The sequence below is a fragment of the Drosophila takahashii genome, chromosome 2L, assembly GCF_030179915.1.
Source record: "Drosophila takahashii strain IR98-3 E-12201 chromosome 2L, DtakHiC1v2, whole genome shotgun sequence".
Lineage (NCBI taxonomy): Eukaryota > Metazoa > Arthropoda > Insecta > Diptera > Drosophilidae > Drosophila > Drosophila takahashii.
Window position 1 is genome coordinate 23,783,837 of NC_091678.1, and position 5,899 is coordinate 23,789,735.

Consider the following 5,899-nt stretch of genomic DNA (forward strand, 5'->3'; position numbering starts at 1 on the left):
TTTAGGGCAAATTGCCCTAGAAATATGAAAAAATATTCCGAAACTAAAGGCAGATTTTTATAAATTTAGGGCGTTTTTCTGGATTTATAGGCGAATTGCCCTAAAAAAAGCAAAGTGCTCCCCAAAATTTCCCGGCTTTTTTTCATAAATAAAAATACGATTTCATTATATTTTTTTTGTTTTTTTTTATATTTTTGTTTGTTGTTATTTACACAATTTCTACTTATATACATTTACATACTTTTCTACTTATTCTTATTGCTAAAAGAATTACATCGATCTTAAAAATAATGTTTTGGCTTAATGTATTTTTTGGTTCTTAGGTTTTGTGCTTCCGCCGGAGGGAATTTTAGGTCTTTTAAGGTTTATTACAATAAGTACTGATTATCAAATTTTACTTCTAATTGAATGCATAGAAATAATACTTTTTTTTGGAATGAACAGATTGTTTCTTTAAAATAGTTACAGTTTTAAGGTTTTATAATCCTTTAAGAGTTCGGATAAAGCTTTACCTTTCTTATCAGACTCTAAATGAATTTCATAAAACTTTTTTGGATAAATGTCGTGGTTTAAAACAAAAAATATTTTGAAGCACACATCAATACTTTTCAATAAGGTTGGCATTCTATAAATAATAGGTAAACTGGAAATTCACCAAGGTCAAAAAGGGCTTGTTCCCACGTTGCAGCTGAATGGTTGCAGTTTCGGCTTTCCGGATTAGCAATTTTCCGTCAATGCCTTTAGATGTGTTCTCAGTTCCCCAACAGTAGCCTTCCAAACCAAGAAACGGCTTCGCGGGTCCGCAATGGTGTGCTTCGCGTTCTTGCTCCCGCCGTCCTTTTTTGTCATTGCTGTCGCACCAACACTGAATGGATCGCAAGCCAAATTAAAGTTGATTGTATCTCTATTAAATAAAAACAGTCTATTTATTGAATGAGAAAAGAAAAAGAGAAAAAGCACATACCTTCAGCGTGGCTTTCCAAAGATTTGAGCAGTTTTATTCCCTTACTTTCGCTTTTAAAAAGTGCGAAAAGTGGTTTGCGGAAGCTGGATCTCAAAGACGTTCTCAATCTAAAACAAGAAATAAAATTGTTAGAAATTAATATAAAAATGCACTACTAACAGTCAGAATTTTCATTTAGCCTGCGATTGCGTTTGCTGCTACTTCTGGAAAAAAGAAGCAACAAAAGCAAATTTCGGTTACTGACGAAATGACGCAATAGAAATTTGGGGGTTATTTTGGCATATGCACTTGTGAATGCGGTTTGTCCGGTGCATAAATACAGATTTCTGGTAAATATATACATCTGTATACATGTGTATATTCTGTTGCATCATTTTTTTACCTCAAGCATTATTTACATATACACATACATATATGTATACTCTTATTAATGTTCTTACTTTGTTCTGCCACACTTCCAAAACTCTACATCTGGACCGCTGCTTCCAGTCAAATCTTTTTAAGTTTCAGCTGCATTTTCCTCTGTTACAGATATGTAAATTCAATTAGGTTTTAATATCCAAATTGCACAATTATATATGTATGTACTCACCAGAAAACAGAGAAAGAATCGCCTCCCAAGTCCTTTAATAGCGTTTACATTTTTCACTTTTTCACAAACACGTCTTTCGCCGCCAAGCGCCCGAAAAATTATGACAAAGTCTAGACAATGCAACTCTTTCTGCCCCCACCCTTGCCACTGCAACGGACGAAAAGTAGCAAAGAAGAAGAAAAAGGGTGGACTTCTCTAAAGTCAAATGCGCTCAGCATCAAAATTCATAGAAAAAGGTCCGCCCTAATATACACACACATTCACTTGTTTTGACCTGTCAACCACACACACATACACACATGTATTACATATGTATCCATTAATTGCGTCTTAAAATTTCGTTTGACTCTTCCTTGTTTTTAGGGCAATTTCAGAACATTTTTTTTGCTATTTTGTTCAACGTTTTAAGGCGATTTCGCCCTAAAAATAAGGAATTACTTTTGGAGTCGACTCATGAAAATTCGCCCTAAAAAACAGGGCAAATTGGCCTTTTTGGAAAAACTAACCCTAAAAAATATTTTCCATGGCGATTTTTCGTAACTTTAGGGCTAGCCACCCGTATAATAAGAAAATTTTTCGTAGTTTTAGGGCGACTTTTCTAGTATTTAGGTAAAAATTTCTATGAGTGAATGGGTTTGCTCACAAGACGAAACAGTAATTTAGGCAGCATATTACCAATCATTCCAACAATCTTGTGGACTGATTTGGGTAAATTCTGCAAGCGCTTCTGCGACCACTCAACACCAGCAATAATCCCAGAAAAATGTTTGAATCCAGTGGAGACCGAGACCCTTGGCTTGATTAGCATCCAAGTGGCCGTGGGCGAATGTTGCCTGCCTGGGCCGTAAACTATTTGAGTTTGGACCGGGAGATAGCCAACCCAAGGCAAAGTCATCTTCATCTGCGGCCCCATTTCACTTTGACCCTTTTGGCCTCTGTCTTTCCCCCTCCCACTCCAACTCGCCCTCCCTTCCGCTTTTGGCTCGTCCGCTGACTGGTCACATGGCCAAACATCCAAACATCCAAACATTACCAAACATTACAATCCCCAGCAGCAGCAGCAGCCGAATAGGCGGATGCGGTGGAGCGGGAGGGGCGACGGGGACAGCGTCATTCATTCGGCATGCAAATGCGCAGATCGAACTGATAACATCATGCCATATACGTCGGACCCACAAGATATGGGGGCTCCGAAGGGGGATGAATATTCGCGCATAGTTTTGCTTTTTTCAGCTTTTTTAATGGGCATCTCGGTTGTTATTGGGGTATATTGATTTCTCGGTTCTCATAAGCTCTTGAAAATAAAGTGCTTATAATTTTAATTATTATTGTTGCAAGGGATTTTGTGAGGATCTCTAAAAGATTTCACATCTAAGAGATATTTTCTAAAGTAAGTAAAAAACTCCTTTCAGTTTACCTCAAATTAAGTAAAGAATTGCCCGGATAAGGTTTTAAACCCTCTCTAGGATCATAAAAACACGTTCTTATAAGATGTCTTTGCTCTAAAAAAAAGACCCTTACTCGTATGTTTTAACCAACTTACGATGGACATCGAAATATATTAGAAAAGACAAATCACAACTATTTTAATGGATATTCCTTGCTCGCATACCACTTTTCCGCCTCTGTTCATTTCTCCATTTGGCGTGCAAATAACACACGGCGAGATGGCCGGGCTTTCTCGCCTAGTCAGAAGCGGCAACAATGTGGTAGACAAAGTTTTGGCAGAACACAGATAGTTTCGCAAATTAAATTGCGCCGACAGCGCGGGGTGCAGCCAGCAGGGGGCGGTGTGGGGGGTAAGCTACCAGACAGAATGAGGTCATCATCAGGACGACGACGACGACGACGATGGCGGCGGTTCAAAACCCGAAAAAGCCAATAGGCCAAAAAAGAAGCAGCTCAGGCGGCGAAAAAAAGGCGCACAGAAAATAGTGGCAACATACAGCCATCAAAAGCAGCAACACAAACAGCAAGAGTAACAAAAACAGCAACCGTGGATGTGTGGCAAATGCAACACTTTCGCTAACAACCCGCCAACCAACTAGCTCCGCCAGCTGTAATGTATTGTTGTCTGCGCACCGAACCCCTAAGCCCCGACCCACGACCCCTGCACCCATCACCCGCCAAAAAACAAGGTGGTAGGTCGAAGGCGGCGCCACCGCTAAGTGCAACTTTTGACTTTTGCCGGGCAACGTGCAACGTGCAACATGCGTGCATGTAACGCATCACGTGTGCGGAAAACCGAATGGTACCCCAACTGCACTGGGCAAAACATTCCCTGATAAGAGTTTATAGCAATATTTATCAAATAAAATTAATTAAACTGTCAAATTATATTTTACAAAATTTTAATATTATTTAATTTTTCTTAATATAAGATTTTGTTGCTGATTTGAGTTTGTTAAATTTTTAAATTTATATATTTTTTATTTATACACATTAAAAAATACTTATTTATAATAAGAAAGTCGGTAAATTTATTCCAAATTTTTAAATCAAATAATTATTTTTTTATAATTGAAGACTTTTTTTTTAGATGTACCACCCCACCATATTAAACCAACTCGCGAGACGCATAAAGTTTGGGTATAAAAATGTTAACAACGCTGTCAACGACATGTCGACGAGCTCGACGTGCATCAGCAACAGCAACAACAGAGCAGCGACATTAGGAGCACAGCAGCAACAACCACCGATCGCCGGCAAACTAATAAAGTCTTGAGTAAGTTGCATCAGCTATGCAAACACGCACACACTCACTCACTTACTCACACATAAGAAAGCCACTCCCACGCACACTCACACATCCACACTCGCCTCGCACACCCACGTACTTCTATAAAATTCGCATTTTTATGGCAAGTTTTCGGAAAATGAATTTTTGATCAACTGCACCAAAGTTCAAACGAACTCATACACTCTTAGAGGTGTGCAAGTGTTGGTGCGACACACATACATCGACACAGTGGAGCTTTTCCTTGAAGCGGCTACGGCAGCGTCATCTTCATCTTTATTCGCCCGAATTCCAAATTCCGAGTGCTGAAAAAGCCAAGGGAAAAAGTTAGTTTGGATGGAGGACTTAAAAAATGTTGAAGATTGGGGTTCCGAAAAAACGGATAATGAAAGTGGACGACAAAGGAAATGATTGGCGAGAAAAGAATAATAAAGGTATCAAAAAGACAGAGACAGAATGGAAAAATGTTAAACAGGATATTTTTTAAATAGCAAAAGAAACCTAAGAAAATTGTACTATTTGAAATTTTTAATAAACAATAATTGGTAAACCAATATAGTCAAGTTTGACAACTTTTATAGACAAAAATCTTTAAAATAAGAAGTTTGCAATATTTAACTTGGCAACTATAGTTATAAATAAAGCTTAGACCATAAATAACCCCAGAACCCCTTCCTTTTGCACTCCGCACTTCACACTGCCAACGCATCCTTTTACCCATCCCCCACCCAATTAACCATGTTCACTTTGAGCTGCTTTGCCCCCAAACACCCACTAACATTTCCCCATTGGCTTATAAACTATATTTCCGCCACATACCCACATATGCACAGAGGAAAAGGACGAAAGGCAGCGGCGACCAAAAGAGAGAGCGAGAGTGCAAAGAAGCCACTGACAGACCTCCGGAGCATTTGCCATTATCAAAGCGAAAAGGCGCCACACCACTCTGACCCACCCACACCCATTCTTCCCCCTTTTTCTCAGTATACACAAAGAAAATTTTACAATTTCATAACGCAACAAAGAGAAAATGAATCAAAGCGATATGTGTTCAAAAATTGACACTAATCCTATCTTATATATTAGTTACTGCTAGAAAATGTTTTTTAGTTGAAGATATTATAAACAGTCTGAGAAGTTCAATGATAGGTACTAATCTGATCGTCAAAATATTTCTAAAAATAAAAGCAAATATTCTCAATAATAAATAAGAATTAAATATGTCATGATTTTTAGAATATTTAGTACGCATAATATATAAATGTATCTACATTTAATATTTGTTTGTGTATATAGTATTAAATTGTTTATAGATATTAAAAACTTGTAAACGTACCAATTATTATTTCTCTTTGTGTATACCTCAAACTCATTTTGGTCGGTGGTTACTTTAGCCATTTGCCTTACGGCAACTTATTTTTGTTGTTGCTGCCGTTGATGTTGCTGCTGCTAGTTGCCACTGTTTTTGAGCTTGATGCGGTCCTGCAACAACTTCGACAAGGACAAACGTCAGGGAGCCAGCCCATCAACTTTGCTTTCTATTACACTTACACATGCCACACACTCACCGAGGAACACGCACACAGAGACAATTGTCGCCCTCGGT

General features: G+C 38.3%; 1 long non-coding RNA gene across 1 annotated transcript; it reads right to left on the reverse strand.

The window, feature by feature from the left end:
- Nucleotides 1–643: 643 nt before the first annotated feature.
- On the reverse strand, nt 644–1,661 carry LOC123002894 (uncharacterized). Its single transcript, XR_006412313.2, has 4 exons — nt 1,557–1,661; nt 1,405–1,486; nt 965–1,071; nt 644–904 (listed from the first exon to the last, which is right to left on the reverse strand). It is a non-coding gene; the product is annotated as an uncharacterized lncRNA (long non-coding RNA).
- Nucleotides 1,662–5,899: the final 4,238 nt, after the last annotated feature.